The 27,037-nt window shown below is 39.2% G+C and overlaps 1 protein-coding gene across 1 annotated transcript in view; it reads left to right on the forward strand.

The window, feature by feature from the left end:
• The window catches only part of GAB2 (GRB2 associated binding protein 2), a 190,051-nt gene that overhangs the window by 32,918 nt on the left and 130,096 nt on the right, over nucleotides 1-27,037 (forward strand). The gene's annotated exons all lie outside the window — the stretch shown is intronic.

Consider the following 27,037-nt stretch of genomic DNA (forward strand, 5'->3'; position numbering starts at 1 on the left):
GTCAGCGGCAGGCACCCCTTTTCTTCTCTTTGAAAGAGCCAAGTTCTTCCCTACTTGAGGGCATTTGCACTTGCTTCTCCTTCTGCCTGGAATAGCTCAGCCTCCCTCATGCCCGTCCCCATGTCTGGCTCCTTCTCACCCTCCTGATGTCAGTGAGTATATTCAAGGAGCATAGCAAGATGGCGGTAAGAGCGTGGATTCTGGATTCGAATCCTGGCTCCCAGTTACTGACACTGAAACATTGGCCAAGTTACTTCTCTGCATCCCAATTTCCTCAGCTGTAAAATCTAGTAATAATATCTATTTCATTAGGTTGTTGTGAGAATTAAATGAATCTCTGTGTCACACTTAGAAAAGTGGGTGGCAGGTAGTAAATAAAGCTCTATAGGAGTGACGGCTATTACTATAAAATGTCACTATCTCAGATCTTCCCTGACCAGTTCATCCAGAGTTTCTCCCAAACCACTGTTCATTCTTTGTTGTGATCACTAACATATTTGGATATATTTCTGCTGTGGTATTTCACGCTGTTTATCCTGCTTTCTGTCCACCCCCCTCCCTTCCACTGGATTCATCTGCTTTCTTTCATTACTCTTTCTCTTTCTCCCATGGTTAGGAATTCACACATCCTATTTCTATTATTTTAATGAATTGTTTTGCATTTTTTATACTATTTCCTTACTTGAAGCATAAAGTAAAACATCTTTCTCCTCCTTGGAACTCAAGATCCTTAGAAATTTCTGCTTTAATTCAGGTTTCTCCTCTTATGTTCTTCTTTATTTTTCCACCTTACTTTTCCACTCCCCAGATTAGTTCATTCTTACACTGTCAGAGACTTAGATACTCACATTTGCCCATTTCTTTTGCTATATTGGGCATGTTGGTTGGAAGGATAAATGGCCGTAGTAGCAGAAAGTAAGAGTATAAACCAGAAATGCAGTATCTTCTTAGCACAACCTCTATACTCAATGCCACTGATGAAGACTGATGCATCATAAAGTGTATCTGGCTGTCACGTGATGTTTGAGTTCTTTCTTATAGCTGATCATATTGTATTAATTCAGCAAATATTTATGCCCCAACTGTGTTTATGGCCTCAGTAAGATGCACTGGTGTTTCAGCAGGGGATAAAAAGATCTCTGTCTTTGAGGAAGCCTGTAGTTTACACACGAATAGTGAAAACTAGTACTTACTCATAGAAAAGTATCTAGTAAGCACTCTTTATGAAGCTGTATCCTGATTAAGAGAGACACGGTGCCCGATGGTGGCTCTTACATTCAGGGTTGGGGTGTGCAGTGAAGGCAAAATGAGAGCACAGAAGGGGATTAGGAAGTGTGTATGTACAGGGTACAGTTTCAAGAAAGAGGCAAGGTCTCTGAGAAATTGACTTCTGAGTAGAAACTGAAAGGAGGTGAGGGAGGAACCATGCTGTTGTCTAGAACAGGAATTTCAGGAAGAAGGAACTGCAGGAGTCTTTGAGTCCAAGATCATTTGGACAGCCCCCATAAGGGGAAGTGTGGTAGAAGATGAAACCAAAGAGGTAATGGAGAAAGAGAAAACTTAGGCCATTATAAGAAATATCATCTTAGCTGAGTGAGGCAAGAGTGTAGTAAGTGTTATGAAGGAATTAAGTGGTTGGCTAATGGAATACAATGTTCAATCTCAATATTCAGTAAATATTAAACATATAAAGAAAATATTCAGTATTCAGTCAAGTACCTCAAACACTATCTCTTCATACTGTTTTTTATATGTCTGGATTGAAGAGTATTTATCCTTTATGATTTTGGAGTTTTTCATCCTTAAATTTTGAGGTGGGAGAAGTTCCAGTTCCAGTGATGGTGAAGTCACTTTTCGGATTCAATCTGCTACAGAAAAGAAAATTATAAGTTCTCAGTGAAAAAAAAAAATGATTGCCTGAAGTCACTGAAGAGCAAGCAACCAGAGCAGGCCAAAACTGGAGAGGATTTGACTTGTAAAATAAGAGATAGATATTGGATGACAGCCAGTTGTGTGGCTTTTCTTTTGAGGGTGTTGTTCTGCACACTGCCCAAAGGAGATGGCTAGAACTCAGAGAGAAAGCTGTACTCTTGACCTGAAAAGTTTGGGATTGACAAAACAACTGGAGATAAAGAGGGAAAATCTTAGAAGAGGGGAGCAACAGAGTCTGTGTATAAACATCCATCAGATATTGGGTTGACTTCTGAATTGTGCATGGGTGAGTGAGACCTTCAGGGCCCAGAGAGGAAGCAACAGCTGGAGGCCAAATCTGTGGGTCTGAGATTTCAGCTGCTGCCAGCAGGGAAATCAGTTTTATAGCCAGAGACCTGCTTGGTTGGAAGGGTGTAGGTAAACACCTCAAGTTTTCATTGAGATCTTGGAAGGTCCACAGCTTAGAGTTACAGGTGCTATCCCCAGGGAATCACCCTACAACTAAGGGCAAAACCAAAACATACCTGTTTCAAGAAAGCACAAAATGAAGCCCTCACAGGTTTGAGGTTCTCATTTAATAAGTCAGCTGCCTGCCAAACAAAATTACTCTTCAGAGAAAGATAAAGGAACCCAGAATCAACTCAATGTATCATCCACATTAAAAAAAAAAAAAAAATGACACAACATGTGAGGGAACCAGGAAAGGGAACTGGGAAATATGTCCCTACTCAAGAGAAAAATCGGTTTTTTGAGAACTATAAACAACCCAGGTGTTAGAATTAGGATACGGGAGCTTCAAAAAACTGTGATAGGAGTGACTGTCTGGCTCAGTCAGTAGAGCATGCAACTCTTGATCACAGGGTCAAGAGACCCACGTTGGGAGGAGAATTTTTTTTTTAAAATAAATCTTTGGGGAAAGAAAAGAAATTTTGATAAATACATTCTTGTGTATGGCAAAAAATGGAGATAGTAGGTGAATAGATTGGGAATTTCAGTAAAGATTTGGAGATTAGGGGTGGGGGTCCAAATGGAAATTCTGGATCTAAAATTAGATAATGTGAAATAAATTAGTGGGATTAACAGAACACTGAAGAATAAAAGACACGAAAATGACATAATTTCAATTATCTAAACCAAAGTACAGGGGGGAAAAAAGGTTTAATAGAGAATGAATAGAAGCTCAGTGGAACATACTTTGGGGATAGTACCAAGAAACCTAATATATGTATAATTGGATTGCCAGAGGAGGAGGTAGAGGGGGAGCCTAGAGCAGAAATGAAGATCTGTTAGCTGAAATTTTGCCAAATTTGACCACAAACAGCAACCCACAAATCCTGGAAGCTCAGCTAATTCCAAGCAGGAAAAATTCAAAGAAAGACATGCCTAGGCACATCATGGTCAGACTGCTATAAAATAATAATAATAATATTTTTAAAATCTTAAAAGTAGCCCAAAGGGGGAAATACACACACACACACACACACACACACTCTCTCTCTCTCTCTCTCTCTCTCTACCAGAATGACAACCAGCTTTTGTCAGAAATATTGGAAGCCAGATGACCGTATAATACCATCTACACAGTCCTGGAAGAACACTATCATCTTTGACCCTATACCTAGGGAAATTTTACTTTCTGTATATGAGGGAAAAATAAAAACATTGTCAGATTGGGGTGCCTGGGTGACTCAGTGGGTTAAAGCCTCTGCCTTCTGCTCAGGTCATGATCCCAGGGTCCTTGGGATCGAGCTCCGAATCGGGCTCTCTGCTCAGCAGAGAGCCTGCTTCCCTTCCTCTCTCTCTCTGTCTGCCTGTCTGTCTACTTGATATCTTCATCTATCAAATAAATAAATAAAATCTTTAAAAAAAAAAACATTGTCAGATTAAAACAAAAACATAAATACAAACTGAGAAAACTTTTTACCAGATGACCCACGATATAAAAAAATGCTAGAAGAAATAATCCAGACTGAAGGAAATTGGCACCACATGGAAAGTTATTCTATAGGAAGGAAGGAAATGTGGGCAGAGGAAGTGATAAATATATGACTAAATCTAAAAAAAAAAAAATTAATTTTTGTTAATTTTTAAAAAGTCTCAGTTGGCTTTTTATTTTTTTAAAAGGTTTTATTCATTTGACAGAAAGAGAGAACACAAGTAGGGGAACAGCAGGCAGAGGGACAGGCAGGGAGAGAAGCAGGCTTCCACTGAGCAAGGAGCCCAATGCGGGGCTCGATCCCAGGATCATGACCTGAGTGGAAAGCAGATGCCCAGCTGACTGAGCCACCCAGGCTCCTCAAGTCAATTGGCTTTTTAAACCAGAAATAGTAACATTGTATTTTGGGATTTATAACATACATAGAAGTAAAATGTATGACAGAAGAAATATATATGTATGATAGCATGAAGGATGGAATGGGGTGTAAATGGAATTTGAAGTTTCTTGTGTTATAATCCAAAGTGATAAAATATTCTGACCATACTGTGATTAATTCAGGATACATATTATAATCTTTAGAACTAGCTTTAAAGAGAAAAAAAAGGGAGAGAGAAGAGGAGAATAAAAGCTTAAAAACTTGATTGAAAGAAGAAAGAGGAGAAATTAAGTCTACTTAGACCCAACTCTATCAATAAACATATATAAGTGGATATAAACTGGATATAAATAAAAGATTGTTACATTGGATAAAAATCCAAGCTGTGGGGTGCCTGGGTGGCTCAGTCATTAAGCGTCACCTTCGGCTCAGGTCATGATCCCAGGGTTCTGGAATGGAGCCCTGCATCGGGCTCCCTGATTAATGGGGAGCCTGCTTCTCCCTCTCCCACTTCCCCGCTTTTGTTCCTTCTCTCACTGTGTCTCTCTCTGTCAAATAAATAAATAAAATCTTAAAAAAAAAGAAATCCAAGACTCAACTGCATTTGTATATCTCAATTTGAAGGGTAGGGGGGAAGGCTTGTGTAAGGATGTGTATAGCAGTTTTTTTCATAGATGTCAAAAACTGGAAACTCCCAAATGGGCACTGCAGGGTTCATTTTCTTTTCAAATATTCAAGTAACATATGTTCAGGTAATACATGTGAATCACAGCTAAGCTTTAATTATCAGTCAGTTTACTTAATTATCAGGTGAGGTAGACTGTGGCACCCTCCTTTTTATAAGTTAGGAAACAAGGCTCAGAGGAAGACGGGTCTTGTCCAAAATGGCAGTCATGATGAGAGGTGGGACATGTGTCTCACCGTGAAGATAAACAGTGAACATCTGTTCAATTTGAAAACTTCCTTCTACTCAAGAGTTTAAAGAATTAAGAGTATTGGATCTAGAAGCCAAGTCTCCTAAACCCTAGTCTAGAACTGTATCATCTCCTTAACACTTTCCAACTAATTTTTGTGAAAAAGCCGTTTGCTCAGTGTTGTCAGTCTAAACATTGGGAATCTGTTTTATTGGTCAACTGGGTGATAAAACTGTTTTCTAACAGAAAGACTTCCCTCTTTTATTTTCCCTTTTTTTTTTTTTTTTTTTTTTTTTTTTTAAGTTTATGCTTACTGAGGAGGAAGCCCAGGCAAGGAGACAGCCAAGAACATTTTAATTGAGTCAAGTGGGACATGTTTTAATCAAGTCTTCAGTGTTACAATTTCTGGAAAGTGCCTTGCAATCTCTTATTAATCTTGCCAAATCAGCATTTCAATTTGGTACTCACAAGTGTTGAGAGAGTCGTTGATGAACTAACTAGCTTTCCTGTGGAGAATAGTTGAAACCTCTGGAGGAGTGCAGTCTTAAGTTAGAAGATGTGTGTGGTCACAGTAGAAAATATTATGAACGGAGGGAATTGATGATTGATGGTTCAGAAATCTAGATAATCTTAAACACTTGTTCATTCCAGTTTTCCTTTTTGGTATATAGTGAACAGTTGTTGATTGCTTCCCCAATGTTCATTGCCCCCTTTCTCCTTTGTAGCAGTGACTTTATTTCTATTAAAACATCTGTGTGGTTCTGGGGAAGCTGGCTCCATCTGCCCTTAAGATTTGGCCAGTCAGCCCATTCCATCCCCTTGGCCACCACAATTATTTTGGTTTGGGCATATGGCTGAAGCAGGTGCAATCTGGGTAAACTCTCATCGGTGTGGTGTGTGATGGTGATTTGGTTAATACAAAAAGTGACTATCAGTGATGCCAGGCATAAAATATGTTTTAAGGGGTTTTGAGTTACTAATGACAGAAACTACCCAGAAGAATATAAGCAAAACAAATGGAAATATATTGGACAATATTAAGGAAGCTCTGAAAGTTAAAGAAAATGTTCCAGGTACCTGGGCAAGTCTTGGGATTTTGGACCCAGAATCATATTTCGGTGCCGCCAAGACTCTCCTTGTGTCTCATCCCTGCCTGTCTGTGGTAAGATTTCTTTTCTCAGAGAGGTGATAAGAAAGTACCAGCAGCCCCCCAATCTTCCTGTCTTTGTGACCCAAAAGGCAAGGTCCTTACTCCTGGAACTCCAAAGTGAAAAATCTTGGGAAAGAATGCTGACCTTTTGCCGGACCAATGGCTCTGGCCAGAGATTGGACAACTTGCTAGTTGAGAGCAGGACCACATGTGCTCCATTGGACACTCCCTAGGAAGGTGTGGAGGGGCTATGAGTAGTAACCTCACTCAGAGTCATGTTTGTATTGCATGAAAAAATGATTTCCCTCCAAATGGTGCTGAGTAGTAAAACAGGTGTCCATAGTTACTCATTATTGATTTTCTTCCTAAACAGGTGTCTTCTCCTTATCTCTCTCAGGGGGTCCTTGCAGGGAAAATGAGAAGCGGAAGTGGTTGAATGTGAATTTTATTGTTCACTCACTATGTAATAAGACACTTTTGGATGTATTAGCTTATTACATCTTATTTCATCTTCAGTACTGTGTGGTAAATAATATTGCCATTTTGGCCAGAAAACGAGCTCCGGCTAAGAAATTAGTCCCAGACCACAAAATATAGATGTGGTAGAGCTGGTAGCTGAAGCAGGGTCCCCTTGTCTTTCGAGTGTACCTCTTGCCCTCCCTCCCCATCATGAGCCTGCATTGGAACTTGAAACCTCAGTTTCCCCAAACTAATAAGGACCTTCTTGTCTCATCCCATCTCAGACAAAGGATGTGTTCCCCATTTTAGAAACTGAAGTGCTTGTGTGCTGACCTAAAACCGGAGAACACATTTCTGAAAATAGCTTTTTACTTATAATGAAAAAGCTGTAGCAAGATCTCCATGGCCTATATTTGAATCCCACTCCTGACTGGCTAGGCAGTGTGTTCTGTGCCTCAGTTTGCTCATCCATAAAATGAGGCCAGTGATAGAACCTAGCTCACAGGTTTGTTGTATTGAATGAATTGGTACATAAAGTGCTTAGAACAGAGTCTAGTACTATAATGTATCAACATTAGCTCTCAGTGAGAAGTATTACTGTTGGGGTGGCTTACTGGCTCTGTCAGAATAGTGTGCTTGATCTCAGGGTTGTGAATTGGAGACACACGTTGGGTATAGGGGTTACTTAAATAAAATTTTAAAGATTTTTATTTATTTATTTGACAGATCACAAGTAGGCAGAGAGGCAGGCAGAGAGAGAGGAGGAAGCAGGCTCCCCGCTGAGCAGAGAGCCCGATGCGGGGCTTGATCCCAGGACCCCAAGATCATGACCTGAGCCGGAGGCAGAGGCTTTAACCCACTGAGCCACCCAGGCGCCCCCAATAAAATTTTTTTTTAAAGTATTACTGTTGGGCACCTGGGTGGCTCAATGGGTTAAAGCCTCTGCTTTCGGCTCAGATCATGATCCCAGGGCCCTGGGATCGAGCCCCACATCGGGCTGCTTCCCTTCCTCTCTCTCTGCCTGCCTCTCTGCCTACTTGTGATCTCCGTCTGTCAAATAAATAAATAAAAATATTTTTTAAAAAAAGTGTTACTGTTATCCATCATTAATGAACTATTCTGAATAATGCTAAAACAGGCAGCCTTTTTACTTAAGGACTCCTCATTTTGCTACTTGGGATCACATCTGGGATGTATGCACTTGGCTATCAAAGGAGTTGAACCCACCTTACTGTAATCCAAGGCAGAAATAAACTCCTTATGATCCAGGAAACACAGTTCTAAGGGTAAAAAGTCTCCTGACTGTCTGGTCCTCTTCACACACCTATTATTAACATTTCCCCCATATATCCCCTAATCATACCTACATGCTGATCTCTGAACACACAAGTTTAAATAAACTTAACTCTGTCCAATCATTCAGACTATGGGAAACACACAAGTCTGGAGTGCACAAAGTTACTGCCCCCAAGGTGATTTGACAGAAGTGTGATATGGTGTGGGAGGGTCTGAGTTTATGTGGTCAGGGCTGGAATCCCACTGAGAGTTTATGTGTGTAGCTTCTGAATGAAATGGAGTACAGTTTCCTCAATGAAGAGCTAGGAGCACATGGCACAATTTCAGGGTTGCAAGGCCCCCAGAGAGAATCTGAGGGGCGCTGTGTGTCCGAGAAGGAGATGGAGGACTTGTTACTCTCTCCGACTGTGTAAGCTTGACTGGTTTCCTGGTGGCCCAGTGGTGGGGCCCTTTCTCTGTCTCTCTCTAGCTCAATTCAGATTAGTGCCTGATTCAGGGATGGGATTTGAGTCATATGTAATTGATAAAGCTCAAGATTTTGCCTCTACATCAGCAAAAGTGGGAACTACACCTCCATGCGTTAAGTTCTTCAGCAATTGTTCTAGCCTGTTTGTAAATCTAATTTTTTTTTAAGATTTCATTTATTTGTCAGAAACAGAGACTAAGCACAAGCAGGGGGAGCGGCAGGCAGAGGGAGAAGCAGACTCTCCCCACGCTCCCCACACTGAGCCAGGAGCCCCATGCGGGACTTGATCCCAGGACCCTAGGATCAAGTTGTTGATCATTTACAACAAAAACTTCCCCCATGTCTCTGCAACTTAAAATACATTTTATCCCAAGACAGCCTCGGATTTTTCAAACTGCATCTGGATCAAAAGTCAGCCCACTTCAAAATCAAAATGAATACTTATAGCCTTTGATTTCAATAAACTCATAAGATGGATGAAAGTATCTTGTGATAGTAATTTAAATCGAATACCTGAATATTGCAAAGTGTACAGTGTATGGTCTTTCCTTTGTTACAGATGTCCATGTGTGTAGAAAATAATTTTCTTATAGGAATGAAAACAATATTTGAATACATTTGGTGCTGTTCTTGGCCATGAGATTCAGCTTAGCAACTGCATTCTCGTGTTTGTTCCCATTCCCACCTTTCTGCTTGTTGTATGCATAGAATTAATAAACCCCTAACATGCCCTATCTTAGTTCTTAGTTCCCTTAGATGTGTCTACCCACCCATTTAGAATAATGGGTGTCAGTTTCATACTTCTGTCGAATGTGAGTATCCTGACATTACGGTACTTACCACTTTGCGAAACAGTTGTAGATGATCTCTCTCCAGCCCTACTAGAATATCAAAATCTTGAAGATAGGGATATTGTCATTCATCCTTGTATATCTGGCATTCAGCACAATGCCTAGCACATAATAGGCATTCAGCAAATATTTGAATGAGACATCATTTTATACATAAAGAAGTGGATGACTAGTAAGATTTAATGACTTTGGCAAGTCATTTCAGGACTAGAAATAAAACACTGGTCCTGCCCTGGGTCTTTCCATTGTAGTAGGTGTTTTGGATGGGCAGGAGCCAGTAGGGTCCTACAAAGACATAATTTTATAAAGACTTCAGAAATGGCACAACAAAAAGCCAAACCTGCGACAAATACAAGGTTGTTGGCATTATAAAACCTGGCCTTTCATTTTTGTTTTTCTTTGAGAGTTGAGATGAGGTCATGAGATCAGACACATACAGTAGTCAAGCGTATGGAAAATCTTTATTGAGGAAGTGGTATTTTTAAATTACAAAACTAAATTGGGATCAACTTGATCTTAAGTCACTTGCTAGAATGTGTGACTGCACTTGGTCTGTTGATCATGTGTTACAGTATGGTATTAGTTTGGTCAGACCTTCCGATTTGTCAGATCACAGCCAAGTGGTCTCCCAGAAGGCAAACTGGACTACAGTGTTGCATTTAACAAAGGCAGGTCTTTCAACAAGCATGTGTTGATACCAGCTGGGGCAACAAAGTAGCTCCTTGCCCCAGGGGAGCTATTAAGTCCGCTTTCTCCTGAAAGTGAACTACCGCACAAATTGTAAATTGTGTTACAGAGGTATATGTAGGTAACCTCCCATCCAAGTACTAACCAGGCCCGACCCTGCTTAGCTTCCTAGATCAGAAGAGATTGGGCACGTTCAGGGTGATTTGGCCATAGCCTATATGTAGGTACCCTAAGAGCAGAGGAGCTAGAGGGTGGAGAGGACCTGGTCAAAAATAATAACAATCATAGCTGCATTAAGGACCATGTCAGACACCAATTGAAGGGATTTTGCATGCAATGCTTAAGTATTTGCTTACGTTTTTGGACATTTTCAATGTCTTGGGCCCCTTTGATATATTAAAGGATTTTTATCTCTGCGTTCGGAACCTTTGACCTTTTTTGTTTTATAAGCTGGACTGTTTTATTTGATCAAAGAGAGTCATTACAACCACCTGGCAGCTTTAGAGCTGGCTGTTTACACAGTGGGTATAACAGGGAAAAGTCATATCATTATTTACTGTTTCCCCCTTACTTTCACCCTGGTTTCCAAGGTGCACAGACTCTTGCTTTCTGGGTTTTCTCCCCAGACTCTACCTTAATAGGCTGAATGGAGCGAAAATGTAAAAATTAGGAAGACGCACACTCTCCTTAATAAGGAATTGGAAGATGAGGAAGAAAGAGTGCAGATTTACACTGGGATTTGAAGGTTGGGGGGGGGCAGGGTAGGTTGGTAAGTGAGAGACCCTTGAACAACTGTAGTAGTTGGTGAGAAGATAACAAGTGTGGGTTATAACTTTGATTGTTTTTAATATCCATTGAGAAATTGCAATAAAGATTAGAATTACTTTCTCTCTTTCTTTTTTGTTTTACCTTGGATTGCTGGGATGATGGCTTGAAATACCATTCTGCCCAGAATACTAAGATTATTCTTAGTAACTAGATTGCTGGGGTTTATTCAGGTTACGCATATCCTGTCTCTCCCCTTTAGATGGCTTTTTGTCCCTTTCTCTGCTTAATAGTTTTTCTCTTTAGGCAAGTGACTGACAAATGAAGAATTCTTAAATTTTTTAAAGAGTTTTTCCTGGAATGTTTTAGAGTGAGACTAGGGAATAATACAAGCCTTATGGATCTGCTATTAAATCTTCTTTTAAAAAAATTGTTTATTTGACAGAGAAAAAGAGCATAAGCAGGGGGAGTGGCAGACAGAGGGAGAAGCAGGCTCCCTGTCGAGTGGAGAGCTCCATGTGGGGCTCATCCCAGGACCCTGGGATCATTACCTGAGCCGGAGGCAGACACTTAACAGACTGAGCCACCTGGGCGCCTCTCTGCTCTTGAATCATAAGGGACTGGTTGAATTTACTTGAAACACTGTTACTTTTTACCATAGGATCAACTAAGACTTGGATATCTCTCTTATTTATTGCATTTGTGGTTGCAGGTCCAATCCACTTCTGTTTCAGGGCCACAGAAGCCCTTAATCTCTCACCATCTCCAGTGGTTATGCCTGGCAGGTCTAAAGCAAAGGCAGGATTCTAAGAACTGAAAGAGAGAAGCTGATGTGAAAGCATTTTGTAAACTTTCAAAGAGCAGTGTTTTGTATAAAGCCTGTAAAAGTGTGTTGAGTGAAGAGGGAAAAAAAACCCAGATGCCTTTCACTCACACCAAATATCACCTTTTTGATCCTACCACCACCACCACCAAGAAAAAAAAAAAAAAAAAGAAGAAGAAGAAGCCATTCTATTAACACTTGCAACATCTGACAGAAAGTTGCCCAAATCACCTGTAACTGTAGATTCTCCTACATGTGGATTGCCGTGGTGGACCACCAATCAGTAAGTTAGAATTGTGTTTGATTGCTCAATAGAAACTTAGCTCTAGTGTCTTAACCACGCAGGGGTTTTTCTGTCACATAAAAGAAGTTCAGAGATTGGAATCCAGGTTGGTGTAATGGATCTCTGGAATCTTCGGAGACCTGCTTCTGTCTTTGCTGCTGGGGCCTTTCATCCTTAATCAGCTGGGAAAGCTCTTTTCCCTTCATGTTGCTACCTAGTCTGTAGACATAATGGTGGTGTTCCAAAAGTCAGCTTGTCCCAAAAGGTCCCAAACACAGAGGGAAGTGCTGTTGAATCTGTCCTCTCTCTGCTGCCTATGTAATGTTAAACAACAGTACTAACACTGAAGGAAATCTGTGTTTTGGACAGATTTCCCAGTAATGTTTCAAAGTAGTTTCTTTTTCCTGGGGAGACAAATAGGCCATTGATTCTCTCTGGCTGTAAGTTATCGGAAAAGAAAGAAGCAACATGTCAAAGAACACTGCTCTCAAGGTTCAAGTGTCCTCCTTTGGAACCTACCAGGAAGTGTGCGTCCCTCAAATGAGTAAGAGAAGCTTCTATACTGCTGGAAGGAAGTCCCTCACATGTTTTGTGTAGTGTCCCTCTAGCCCAAAAGTACCCTTAATGAGCCGGAAAAGGATGAGACCTTTCAAACCATAGGAGCTGTGGAATTAAGCAACCTTGGTCAGGATTAAGCATGTTGTGAGGGCACGAGAATGTTCTATGGTGTAGACTAACACAATGCCAGTCATCATTTAGTACTTGAGTCCTTACAATATCCTGCCAAAGGTAATGGGAGTCCCATTTTATGTCTAAGAGAACTGAAGTTTTAGAGGGATCACTTGCCTAAGTGTGATCATGTAGTAAGTGATGGAACTGGGATTGGAAGGCAAATCTGCCTTTGCTTTTTCTGCGCCCTCTACCTTTCTGGCTGGAACAGTTGTTGGACTACGTTAAGGGAGCCTCATGGGTCCCTCAAGTGACTTTACTAATAGTCATATGAAAAGGGATCTCCCTGAAGAATTGGTGTTTGGAGTTCATTCAACAAATGTGTGCTCAGGCTCAGTTATGAACAGGAACTATGCTAAGCACCAGAAGGGGGACAGGAAAGAATCAATAACCCTCTCCTCAAGGAGCTCCCTGTGAGTGATTGTAGTATAAATTATGCCGGGCAGAATTAGATTAGTGTCATCTGAAGTCTCCTGGTGGAACATGGAGGGCATCAAACCAGGGGAGAAGAATCAGCCTCTCTGATCTAACAGGCACAGCCACCTGGGCTCATTTAATCTTCATGTAGCCCTGGAGTATCCCAGAGTTTCCCAGTAAACACTAGGTGGGTAGGCATCTCAACTCAGAACTGTCTGGCTCCAAGTCCCTGACCTTTTCATTAGGCCACTGAGTATAGAATTACTACATTTTTTGTGATGTTTCAAAAAATAATACATACATGCTGGTGAAAGTTCCACTCTGTACATAAGCCTATATTGGATGGGACTCAGTACATCTACCTAGATTCCCTTGATTCTGCTTGCCCCTCAGGCCCTAACTGGCTTGCAAAATGGTGAGTCATAGCTGCTGCTGCTTTTGCCATACTCACTAACACCACTGGCCATCTCAGCCTTCCTCTGAGTGAGGGCTGCGCTCTGGTATGGTCTCTGCTATGCCCACTGTGGAGAGAGCCACAGTAGCTCAAAGACCGAGGCTCCGTCTGACCAGACCCAAAAGGACTCTGGCTGCCCCTGCCACTTCCAGATCCAAAAGCAGAATGTGTTCTTCCCCAGTGACTATCCAGAGGGGCTGGGTAACACAGCCTGGAGGTAGGGGTAGCTAACACCTCTGACCAAAGAGTTGGAAGGTAGGGAAGGGAAGGAGCCAGCAGGTAAACTGCTCACTCTCTGCTTTTCTCCTCCTTCCTTCCCATTTCCTTACATACAGTATTCTCAGATGAAGTTCTGTACAGTCCATTGTTTTTTGTTTTTGGTTTTTTTTTTTTTTTAAGGAAAGAGAGCTCAAGAGAGAATGGGGGTGGGGGCGTGTGGTTAGAGGGAGAGGTCAAATCCTAAGCAGTCTTCACGCCAAAATCAAGAGTCAGGTGCTTAACCAACAGAGCCACCCCTTTATGGTCTGTACTGAAAAATTCTTAATGATCTTGCTGTTGGTTGTGTTTTTATGGTAAACTGGAGCCAGTTTATCAATGCACAGTCTTGTGTTTCCTTTCCTTCCTACTCCGCCTTGCTAATCTTTATTCCCTTTCTGCTCTGACATTTTAACACCTGAATAAAGCTAGTAAGTTTTGCCATAGGCTCTGTTTTCTAGGGAACCTGAGCAGGGTAATATTTGAATGAAAAATAAGTATCTTTCCCATCTCAGACCCTTGTCTAGTTTACCCTGTCTGTACCTTGTTTTTCTTCAGTATGTTTAACAGTATAATTGTAGGTAATATTTGAATGCTTATGTGCCAGACTTTAAATCCTTGCAATTAATATTTACCATGACCCATGAGATAAACCATGGAAATAGCTCAAAATGAGCATGTACAGACCATTTGCACTTGTTTTATTTTTTGAAAGAATGATTATCACCTTTTTTAATAAAGTATTTTATTTATTTATTTGACACAGAGAGAGAGAGAGGTAGAGTGAGAGCACACCAGCAGAGGGAGAGGGAGAAGCAGACTCCCCACTGAGCAGGGAGCCTGAAGCCTGATGTGGGGCTCTATCCCAGCACCCTGGGATCATGACCTGAGCTGAAGGTAGCCACTTACTGACTGAGCCACCCAGGCGCCCCAATTAACACTTCTGTTAAAATAATACACATTCATTATAAATCAAAAACTGGTGAAAAATTCAAAGAAGCAAATATTCACCAAAACCTCACTGCAAAAAAACCTTAAACAAACAACATTCCATGCAGTTCTCATGAACCTCAGGTTTTGGCAGCAACTGTATAGGATACTGTAAGTTTAAGTGCCTTTATTATTTCCATAATTTGCTGGCCTGTAAAACATGTCTCTCCTTCCAACCCCAAAACTGTACCCAGTATCAGCTTGTGTTGAATGCACCTGTAATGCAAGTGAAAGTCTCTGGGCCAAAGCAAAAGTTATTCAACCCCAAGATCAACTGTGATTTTTCTTGGGAGAATGAGAACACAAAATATCATAGAGATAGGAGTTGCACATCCTAGAGTTTTAGTAACCAAAAGAAGCCATAGGTCACACACAGCTGATCAGAGGCATATTTTGGGTTATTCCATTATAGTTTAGAATTAAATTTTGCTATTGAGTCATGGCTCACAAATAGTAGAGACTCTGATTTATCTGATCATGGATGTATCAGATCATAAGATTCATGGACACTGCAAAACCACTCCAGTTAAAGGGCAACAGAATCCTGTTTTGAAGGCAGGGGTGACTCAGATTATAATTTAGTGAGTGCCAGTGATTAAGAGAATAATCTGGAGACTGGATGATGATTTTTCCTGGCACTGGGGTTGAATTACCTGACTTTTAAGATGATTTTCCAGGGTCTGAGGTTGAAGAATAAAATTTATACAATTAATTTTTTTCTTATTCTCTTTTGTTTGTTATCATTCTGTTCTTTCTACGGGTGTATACTCATATTAGTATGAATACCAGCTTCTATTCGAATACATTATTTTCTCTCTCACTTGTTATGTACAAATAGTGACATTCGTGCTTTGTATAATATGCTTTGTTCCAATTTTTATAAAAGTATTTGCTTATATTGTGGCTACCTGTATAGTAATTTGTATACATTCATTTTAGATTATAGCATGCTTTTGAATCCAGCACCATATTTCTGTGACTTCTGGACAAATGTGATTTAGCTATAGGATCAAGTTCTAGTAGAATTTCTGAGTCAGAGCATGTGTATTTAAATTTTGATACACATTTTCAACCTACCTTTGAAAGAAGTGATGAGAAAAAGGAGGATGGAGTGGGTTTGTTCTTTCCCATCTATTTTTAAGGTTTTTATTTTTATTTTTTTGAGGTTTTTGTTTTGTTTTGGTTTGGTTGATTTGGATTGGTGGTGTGTTTTTGTTTGTTTGTTTTTTGTGTGGGTTGTTTTGTTTTGTTTGCCTAGATTAATAGGCATAAAGTCCCTGCTTTGGGAACCTGGAGTGACAGAACATTTCTGAATATCTTTCCAGATAGCAAGCCTATCATAGAGCAGATGGGAATTAATCATATTAATGAGCAGTGTTAATCTGTGCTTGATCAGACAGACCAGCAAGGCAGCTATTTAGACATTGTTGCTGTTTGTGGACTTTCTGGTTGAAGGAAGAGGTCATCCATTTTTAGCAAGGAAATACTGAGGCAAATGTCCACAGGTCAGTGTAGCTAATAAGAACTGTAAGAAATAAACAATGAGAGAATTAAGAATATTCTGGGGTATTTTCTGAAAGAGGCCTTCACCTCCTTGATGCTTGCTCAGATCTACTTAGCTAGAACAGGTTCCTCTTCAAGTCCTCTAGCACTTAGTTTATGACACTTACATATAGTGACTATCTCTCTAAACCAGACATCATGGTACGTGTTCTAAGACAGCAGTTATAAACTGGTATCGTTAGCCTGAATTGTATTTATAGACTATTTTAAACAGTTTTAATCACTATAGATGATTAAAAGCTGAGAGATTTTACATAAAACTTCCAGCATCCAGACCTGGGAACACTAAGGCTAACATTCTCCAGCACAGCAAGTAGTTAGAAGTGGGTGATTTGTGATCTGCTGTATTCTCTCCTCTCCTCCACATGTATCTACCCACTTGGCTCTTTACCCTCTTGAACATACGCTCTCTAGAGGCAGGATTTTTGTCTGTTTCGTTCAATCCGTTTTCCTATGACCAAAATGTTGTCCGGCCCATAGCAGGTTAAAGAATATTATTTGATGGAAAGAATGAATTTTGATTCTGGGTCTAACTTTATAAAGGGGGTGGTGGGGAATGAGACGGAATTTTCTGACTTTCACCTCTTCTAGAGAGGGATAATGCTCCCCTTTACCCTTGAGGCATTGTATATGGCTTAGCATTATAATTTTAATGTATGACTTATTTCCTTTGTTGGACAGTAAACTCACTGGAATCAGAGACCTGCCTTGTAATGTTTTGTATCTTTAATAATACATTCACATCGGGGCGCCTGGGTGGCTCAGTGGGTTAAGCCGCTGCCTTCGGCTCAGGTCATGATCTCAGGGTCCTGGGATCGAGTCCCGCGTCGGGTTCTCTGCTCAGCAGGGAGCCTACTTCCTCCTCTCTCTCTCTGCCTGCCTCTCTGCCTACTTGTGATCTCTCTCTGTCAAATAAATAAATAAAATCTTTAAAAAAAAATAATACATTCACATAATACATGCTTAAATATTCTTTGAATTATTGACAGAATTTTAAAATTTCTTATGAAAAAGAATTTTGTGAATAAATGCAGGGAGATGGTAATGAATATGTTCTAGTGGGGGATCATGAAATGGCCCACTTGAATTTCCTCTGCAGCTATGTTTTTTCCAGACACTAAGCCCCAGTTATATTCTGTTCACCATCAAGAAGATTTTGGACAGCCCTACCCCTTATTCTTTAGTAGCAGGATAAATTGCTCTCCCTTCCTCACTTTGTGTATACTCTTAGTACTTGCCCTCTACTGGAGATCTTGTCTCCTGTCATCAGTCTGTGATTTCCACATGGGTAAGAATTCTAATCGGTTTGTTTTTGTATATCCTAATAGCTAATATTTATAGCTTTTGTGCACCAACTCTGTATAAACACTGTTCTTGGAATTCAGTAAATGTTTGGATTTAGTTGCATTGGTATTAGGAGTTGAATTAAAGCTTTTACACAACTTTATAGAACATTTCTATATTGTCTCATTTGATCTTGACATCAACTCTGAGAGCTGCAAATGAGAAAATCAAAGCCAGAAAAACTGACTAGTGCAGAGTCACATGGCCAGAATGAGAATCCAGGCTGCACTTTGCAGGTTAGTGGCTGAACATTCCCTAAATTACAAAGCCTAGATAGGAGGACAGAACTGTGGGAGACTTGTCATTCTTGGCGGAGCAGTCTGGACCTGTGTCTTGAAACAAGAGAAAGGGAAATGTTTCTTGATAACTTATTTTTGGATGAGGGCTCTTTGCCATCCAAGGCTTTATCCCCTAGATCTGGACGACAATAACATTCCTTAGGGGGGTGAGAGATGAGTATTCATTAGTTTGCTTGCCTCACCCAGATTCCATTCCTACCTCCCAGAATTTTCCCTGTTTCCACCCAGCTCTTCAGTAACAATCAATTCCAATCAGTGGCTGTACTCCACTTTTTGGATCAAGGAATACCCCTCCCTTCTCCGTCTTCCTCCTTAGGGCTTTGGATAGGAGCCCTTTAATTGCTGTTGACTAAAGAACTGGAGGCCAGCCCCTGCATACCGGGAATGCCAGTGGCTTTGTTAGCTGCTAGGGTGCTGCATTAGCACCACCCGCTAAATCCCAGAGCAGGTGGAGGAAATCTAATTAGCACTTAGTAAGCTAAGGCCCCTTGGAGAATTTCTGATAAAGAAAAGGTCAGTGCAAATGCAAAGGAACACTGATAGAGAGACTTCGTTTTCCTAGTGGGAACTTTCTGAAATGTACTGGGTCTCGAATGAGATATTTTAATCTTTACCTTACCAGTGGCTTTGGCCCCTGGCAAGTCCCTGTATTTATCTGAGGTTTCATTTTTCTTGTCTCTGTCTACTTCTTTGCTAAACCTTCTTTCCTAAACAAATACTTGTTTTGTAGGAGTGGAAGGGACCTCAGATCATCAAATCCTACCACCTGGGAAGTTTATTCCAGCATTCACGTATCCACATCTTATTCTGTATCTCTCTCATAGACACAGACACATAGTAAATATGAAGGGTTTGACAAATTTCCCAGGAAAATTTGATAATCCTCTTGGTTTATGCTTAGCCACAAATAGCAAGCTTGAGGCTAACGCAGTGTTTCCTCTGCACACAGTAGTTGCTCAGCAATATACTTGGAGGGGGCTTTTCCTGGGCTGTCAAGTGGAGAGCTAGAAGTGGCATTCCAATTAAGAGAAGCAACAGAGAGAAGCACATTATAAACCATCCCAAGCATTAAACATTTTACAAAATGGGGTTGAGAGTTATTGCTGGGTGTGAAGTGTACAGTAGCGAGTTGTGACCAGCATTTTTTTAAAAAAAAAAGAAATAGGGAGTAACACACATTGTAGCCAGTAAAGACATCTAATAAAAATTTTTTTAAACTAACTATCTTTCTGAGACAGATAGAGCAAGCAAGGACGTGAGCAGGTGGGGAGGGGCAGAGGGAGAGGAGAGAGAATCCCAAGGGCTTGATCCCTTGATTGTGAGATCGTGACCTGAGCTGAAACCAGAAGTCAGATGCTTAACTGACTGAGGCACCTAGGTGCCCCCATCTAATGAAATATTTAAATTTATGAGTACTGTGCTGTGATTTTAAAAGAATTTCTTGTTGGAGTGTGGTCACAACATCAATCTAGACAGGTATCTGTATTGGTCCTGGGGTAAGGAGTGTCGAGAAGCCACGTGAAAAGACACTAAGTGTGTGAGTTCTGGTCTTTCCCCAAACTGTTTGACTTTGAGCAAATCATCTTTTCTCCTGAATTTCATATTCTTCTTTCTTACTGCCCTTAATATCCTCTGCCTGACTTCACCCCCACATCCGCTTGGCAAGACTTAACTCAAATGTCCCTTCTTCAGCACCTGCCTGATTTTGAAATACAGTGGCTACTTAGAAATACATGTTAAATGTCTGAAAATTTTTCCTCAGTCTCCAGGTACTTTGTCAGGAAGGAGGTCTCCTTTCAAACCTCTATTTATACCTTTTTAAAATATATATTTGTGTTTCTCTTCTACTGGATGACAGACACTGTTTTATTAATCTGTGTATTGCCGGCACTTAACATATTGCCTGGTATACAACAGGTGCTTCATAAATGTTGGAATGAATAATATTTTTAAAGGGGGTGTGTGATAGATGATTCAATAAAATACTGAGCACTTATATATTGGGCATGTGGTAGGTACTGAGATAGATATATGTAAAAGAACATGTTCCCTTGAGGAGCTCGGAGATTAAGAAATTGAAGCATAAGCACATAGAGCTGCTGACAAAGCCATTAGTATTAGTGTTTAGCTAGAATGGTCGCTGTGCAGATAATGTATAACTTCCCATTTCTGCATTTGTATACTGGTCACCAAAACCAGACAGGAAGCATGTTTCTCCATTCTGATTTATTTTCTCAGGAAGTAAGTGAGAAGCCTTCTTTCCAATATGGTGATCTAGCAGTTCCAAAGTACATTAATTTGAGGAGGCAAAAGGAGCCTCACCCTTTTTGTATCAATTACTGTTAGAGTAGAAGGTTGTTTAAAATCTCCCATTTTGGTAATGGATTTGTCAGTGATAATAATTTTTGCAATGATAGCGATTCTTGCTTTATATATTTTGAGGCTATATTTTAGAATTATTTATCTTCTGACCCTTGAACCTCCTGTGTTTGTAAAGTGACCCCTTTGCCTTAATATGTCATACAACTCACACAGCTATAGCACCGTACTTTTGAGTAGTACATGTGCCTCGTGTAATTTTGTCCATCCTTTAGGCTTCAACCTATCTGTGTTCTTATATTTTAAGTATATATTTTAAGAATGGTATGTAGCTAGATTGTGTTTTTGTTTAACCTGACAGTCTTTGTCTTTTACCTGAGGAGTTTAGGTAATTGATGTTAATATTATTACAGTGAGATAAGCTTTGTCTTTTAATTGAATTTAATTGATTTACATTTTTTGCAATTATGGAACTATTTAGATTTATTTCACATTGTGTTTTCCTTCTGTGTGTTTTGCCTTTTGGATTGGGTATTTTACTTTTTCTCATTTTATTTTTCCTCCTCTACTAATTTGGTAGTTATACTCTGTTTACTTAGTTAATAGATATTCTATTATGCATGCTTACTAATTTTTTGTCTTTTTTAAAAAGGGTTTTATTTTTTTGAGAGAGAGTTTATGCACATATGTGCATGCAGAAGCAGGGCAGGGAGAGGGAGAAGCAGGCTTCCCACCAAGCAGGTCACCAATCATGACCTGGGCCGAAAGCAGATGCTTAACCTACTGAGCCACCCAGGCGCCTCTACTTACTAAAAATTTTTTTTAAAGATTTTATTCATTTATTAGGGCATGCTCATGAGTGGAGGGAGGGGCAGAGGGAGAGGGAGAAGCAGACTTCACATTAAGTAGGGAGCCTGATGCAGCCTCAGCCCCAGGACCCAGGGATCCTGACCTTAGCTTAAGGTAGACACTTAACTAGACTGAACCATCCAGTTGCCCCACTAAAATTTTTAAATATGTAATAGAGAATACATTCACATGGTTTTAATATCAAATATTTGAAGAGTATACTGTGAAGAGTATAATTTATAGCTTTCTGCCCCATCTGCTCAATTCCAATCTGTGTCTGTGTGTGTATGTATATGTATGTGTATATGTATATGTATGTGTTGGCCTCCATATTTCAACATAGATTATAAATATGGTTACAATATGTATTCTCTTTATTTACAAATGGCAACATGAGTTATAACCATCTCCATGTTTAGCTTTTTTGAGTTAATAAGTTATCTTGATACTCTTTCCATATTGGTACATGAAGACTTTCCTTTCCTTTTTTTTTTTTTAACAGCTAACCGGTATTCCATCAGTAAATGGAACCATAACAGAATGTCTTTGTGGATGGGCATTTATGTTGTTTTCCATCTTATTCTTTTAAACAGATCTGCAAAATGTACTAGGTAAATTTCTAAAAAGGAATTGCTTGGTTAAAGGATAAGTACTATTTTAATTTTAATATATTATATGTAATTTTGCCACACTACCCTCCAGAGGGTTTATAATTATTTCTCCTCCCACCCACAGTGTATGAAAGTGTCTGTTTTCCCCCAGTCTTGCCCACATAGTTATCAAACTTCTGGATTTTTGCCAGTCCAATGAAAATAGTATTTTAGTGTAGTTCTAATTTGTATTTCTTTTTTTTGTAAATAATCTGTTCAGATGCTTTGCTTATTTTTCCACAGGGTTGTTAGTCTTACTGATTTATAGGAACTCTTTACGAGATTAGCCTTTTACAATAGAAATTGCAGTTTTTAGCACAATATTTATAACTTCCAACCCAGTTTATCATGTTTTCTTGCTTTCCTTGCTTTGTGTGCATGTGTATGTGTGTGAGCACATGTGTGTGTGTGCATGTACACTCGTCTGCTTATTCATGTTGCCATACAGGATTTGTTCATCTTTGTGTAGCCACTCTCATAATTTTTCTATTTTATGTCTTCTAGACAGCATGTAATAGAGTTTCCCACTCAGAAGTTATAAAAGAAATTGTACTATGCTTTATTCTGTTACTTTCATAGTTTCATTTTATATTATAGTTAAATCTCTCCTGTTTGAAATTTATTCTGATCTATACTTGACAGATTCAGCTTTGTCACAGTGTCCTTTAAAACTCAAATGCCATCTCAAATCTTTTCCCCACAATTTGAGATGCCACTTCTATCATAATCTAAGTATTTTATGCATTAGTACCCATTTGTGGACTTAAAATATGTTAAATTCCAGTAGTTTATCTGTCTATAGCTATGGCCACACACTTGGTTTTCACTAACAAGGTTTCATAGTATGTTTTTGTCATATAATTGCCTAGGTCTCCCCTTATTGCTATTCTTATTTTTCTGTGTGAACTTTACAACTACCTTTCCTATTGGAGAAAAAAAAGGTTGATATTTTTACTGAGTTCATATTAAATTTATAAATCCACTTAGGGAGAATTGAGCTCTTTTATTAGCACATACATTTTAATTTGGCCTAAAGTCATCTTCTTTCTGTATTAGTTTCCTGTGGTTACTGTGTAATATTACTACAAATCTGTTGACTTCGGACAACAGAAATTTAATCTCTTACAGTTCTGGAGGCCAGTTCAAAACAAGGTGTCACAGGGCTGTGCTCCCCTCTGCAAACTCTCGAAACAATCTTTTCTGTGCCTCTCCCAGCTTCTAGTTGCTCCAGATGCTTCTCGGCTTATAGCTGTATCATTCCAGTCAATGCCTCCATGATCACATTGTCTCCTCCTCTTCTGTATCTTCTCCTTTGTGTGTCTGTTCTCCCTCTATCTCTCCTTCAAAAGAATACATATTATTTCAGTTATTCAGGATGCATGCCTCCTCCCAAGATCTTTAACTTAGTCACATCTTTTGCCGTAAAGATAATAGTCACAGGTTCAAAGGATTAGAATGTGGACAAAGGTTTTAGAGGAGCCACGATTCAAACACTCTCCTTCTGAATTATATAAGAATTCATAGACTCCCATCACTTCTCTTGTGTTATTGTCTAATATTTTCATTCTATCTTGTTTCTTTATAACCACACAAATTAAGTAATATTCCTGTTTCACAGTGGCAGTGTGGAGATTTCCCACATATTTATCAATATCTTTGCTCATCTTGGTTTCCTTTTAGTTCAGACATTCCATATGGGATCGGTTTCCTTCTTCCTCAGGTACATCCTTTAGGATTGCCTTTAGTGATGGTCCTTATGTGGCATTCTCTTTGTTTTCTCTGAAAATGGTTTTGTTTTCCTTTCATTGTTGAAAGAATTTCATTAGCTATAGACTTCTGCATTGAAAGTAAATATTTTTAAGATTTTAATATTTAGAGCAGTTTGGGATACACAACAAAATTGAGAGGAAGGTATAGAGACTTCCCATAAATCCCCTACCCCTACCCATGCATATACTCCCCCATTATCATCATCCCCCACCAAAATGGTACATTTGTTAAAATTGCTGAACCTGCATTGACATATCATCATTATATAAAGCACATAATGTATATTATGTACCCACTCTTGGTGTTGTACACTCTGTGGGTTTGAACATGTGTATAATGACATTTATCCATCATTATGATATAAAACAGTATTTTCACTGCCCTGAAAATTCTCTGTGCCTCATCTGTTCATCTCTTCCCTCGGATCCCCAACCTCTGGCCACCATTGATCTCTTTATTTTCTCCATAGTTTTGTTTTTTTTTTTTCCAGAATGTCATATAGTTGAAATACCATGGTATGTAACCTTTTCAGATTGGCTTCTTTCACTTATTAATATGCATTTAAGATCCCTCTATGTCTTTTCATGGTCTGATAGTTCATTTTATTCTTTTATTAAGTTGTATTTGACCTAACAATATTGTATACATTTAAGATATACAGCAAAGTGATTTGATATGTTTATTTATAATATGATTGCCAAATTAGCATTAGCTAACACTTCTATCATGCCACATATTATTGTTTCTTCTAGTGTTGGGAATAGTTCATGTCTTTTAAGTGCTGAGTAATATTTCACTATCAGGATGTAGCATAGTTTATTTATCCATTCACCTACTGAAGGACATCTTTGTTGCTTCCAGGTTTTGGCAGTAATGAATAAATCTCCTATAAATATCAATGTGGAAATTTTTATGTAGACATGTTTTCACCTCCTTTGGGTAAATTCCAAGGAGCATGCGAACTGGATTATATACCAAAAGTATGTTTAATTTCATAAGGAGCCACCATACTGTTTTCCAGAGTAGCTTACCATTTTGCACTCCCATGGTCATTGGTACCTTTGCTATCATTTTTCCTCCTATGGTCAATGGTACCATGTACCTTCTGCTTTCCCACCATCAGTGAATGAGAATTCCTGTTGGCACCACCTCACCAGCATTTGGTATTGTCAGTGTTCTGGGTTTTGTCCATTGTTGTAGGTGTATAGTGTTATCTTGTTTTAATTTGCATTTCCCTGATGACCTGTGGAGCAACTTGTCACATGCTTATTAGCCATTGTGTATCTTCTTTAGTGAGGTGTATGTTAATGTCTTTGGCCCATTTTTTAAGTCAGGGTATTTATTCCCTTATTGTTGGGGGGTTTTCTTATTTTTATTTTATTGTTTTTTATTTTAATTCAGTATAGTTAACATACAGTGTTATATTAATTTCAGGTGTACAATGTCATGATTCAGCAGTTCTATACATTCCTCGGTGCTCATCATCATAAGTGTACTCTTTAAACCCCATCACTCACTTCACCCATTCCCCCCACCACCAACCTCCTTTTGGGTAATCACCAGTTTTTTCTATAGATAAGTGTCTGCTTCTTGGCTCACCTCGCTGTCTTTTATTTCCCTCTTTGCTCATTTGTTTTTTTCTTAAATTCCACATGAGTGAAATCATATGGTGTTTGTCTTTCTATGACTGATTTATTTCTCCTAAGATTATATCCTCCATCCATGTTGTTGCAAATGGCAGGATTTCATTCTCTCTCTCTCTCCCTTTTTTTTAATGGCTGAATAACATTCCATTGTGTGTGTGTGTGTGTGCTTGTGTGTGTGTGTATACATACACACACACACATGTATATGTGTGTGTGTGTATATATATATATATATATATATATATATATATATATATATATATGCCACACCTTCTTTATCCCTTCATCAGTCGATAGACACTTGGGCTGCTTCCATAAATTGACTATTATAGATAATGCTGCAGTAAACCTAGGGGTGAATGTATGCTTTTGAATTAGTACTTTTTTTACTCTTTGGGTAATTACCAGTAGTGGGATTACTGGGTCATAGAGTAGTTCTAGTTTCAATTTTTTGAGGAACCTCCATACTGTTTTCCACAATAGCTGCACCAGTTTGCATTCCCACCAACAGTGCATCAGGGTTCCTTTTTTGCCATATTGTTCCCAGCACAAATATATCATCTCACTGCCTTCTGGCCTCCATGATTTCTGATTATAAATCAACTATTAATCATATTGAAGATCCTTTATGTATAATGAATCTCTCTTTGTCTTTTGACAGTTTGATCTTGACAAGTCTCAGTGTGGGTATTTTTTTTTTTCCTTTGCCGTGCAACTTTCTTGATGTAGTCCTAATAGTTTATAGTTCTGTTTTTGTTTTTGTTTTTCTCCTTGCCCTCAGGAGACATGTCTAGAAAGGTATTGCTATGACCAGTGTCAGAGAAATTATTGCTTGTGCTCTCTTCTAGGATTTTTATGGTTTCAGGTCTCGCATTTAGGTCCTTAATCTATTTTGAATTTATTTTTGTGTATGCTGTAAGAGTGGTCTGGTTTCATTCCTTTGCATGTGGCTGTCCAGTTTTCTCAATACCATTTATTGAAAAGACTATTTTTCCCATTGCATATTCTTTCCTCCATTGTTGAAGATTAATTGACCATATGATTGTAGGTTATTGTTGAGTTTTTTTTTTTAATATTTTATTTATTTATTTGACAGAGATCACAAGTAGGCAGAGAGGCAGGCAGAGAGAGAGAGAGGAGGAAGCAGGTTCCCGGCTGAGCAGAGAGCCCGATGCGGGACTCGATCCCAGGACCCTGAGATCATGACCTGAGCCGAAGGCAGCAGCTTAACCCACTGAGCCACCCAGGCACCCTTATTGTTGAGTTTTAAGAGTTCCTTTGTATATTTATCAGATGGATGTGTCACAAATATTTTCTCCCAGTTTGTGGCTTGGCTTCTCGTTTTCTTGACAGTTCTTTTTTCTTAGCATATTGAAAATATTATTCAATGGTCTTCTAGTACTTGCTGTTGAAAAGTCAGCTGATAGTCTAATCGTTATTCTTTTATAGGTTATCCCTCTGCTTCTCTTTTAATTTCTTCATATTTGTCTTCAGTGTTCTTAAGTTTCATTACAATATGTTGTTTTATTTCTTTTTATCATGCTTGACATTTGCTGAACTTCCTGGATATGAAGTTTGGTGTTCTAGCAATGATTCTGGGAAAATTCTCAGCCATTAACTATTTGAATAATGCTTTCATCCATCCTCTCTAATCTCATTCTTGAACTTTAGTTAAATGATTAGATAGATATATTTTAGATCCTCTTACTAGACCATCTATGTCTCTTAAACTCTCATATTTTTCAGATCTTTATTTCTTGGTCACCTTCTATGGAATTTTTTGGATTGCTCTTCCAATTCACTAATTATTT

Source organism: Mustela nivalis (assembly GCF_964662115.1).
Source record: "Mustela nivalis genome assembly, chromosome: 9".
Taxonomy (NCBI): Eukaryota; Metazoa; Chordata; class Mammalia; order Carnivora; family Mustelidae; genus Mustela; species Mustela nivalis.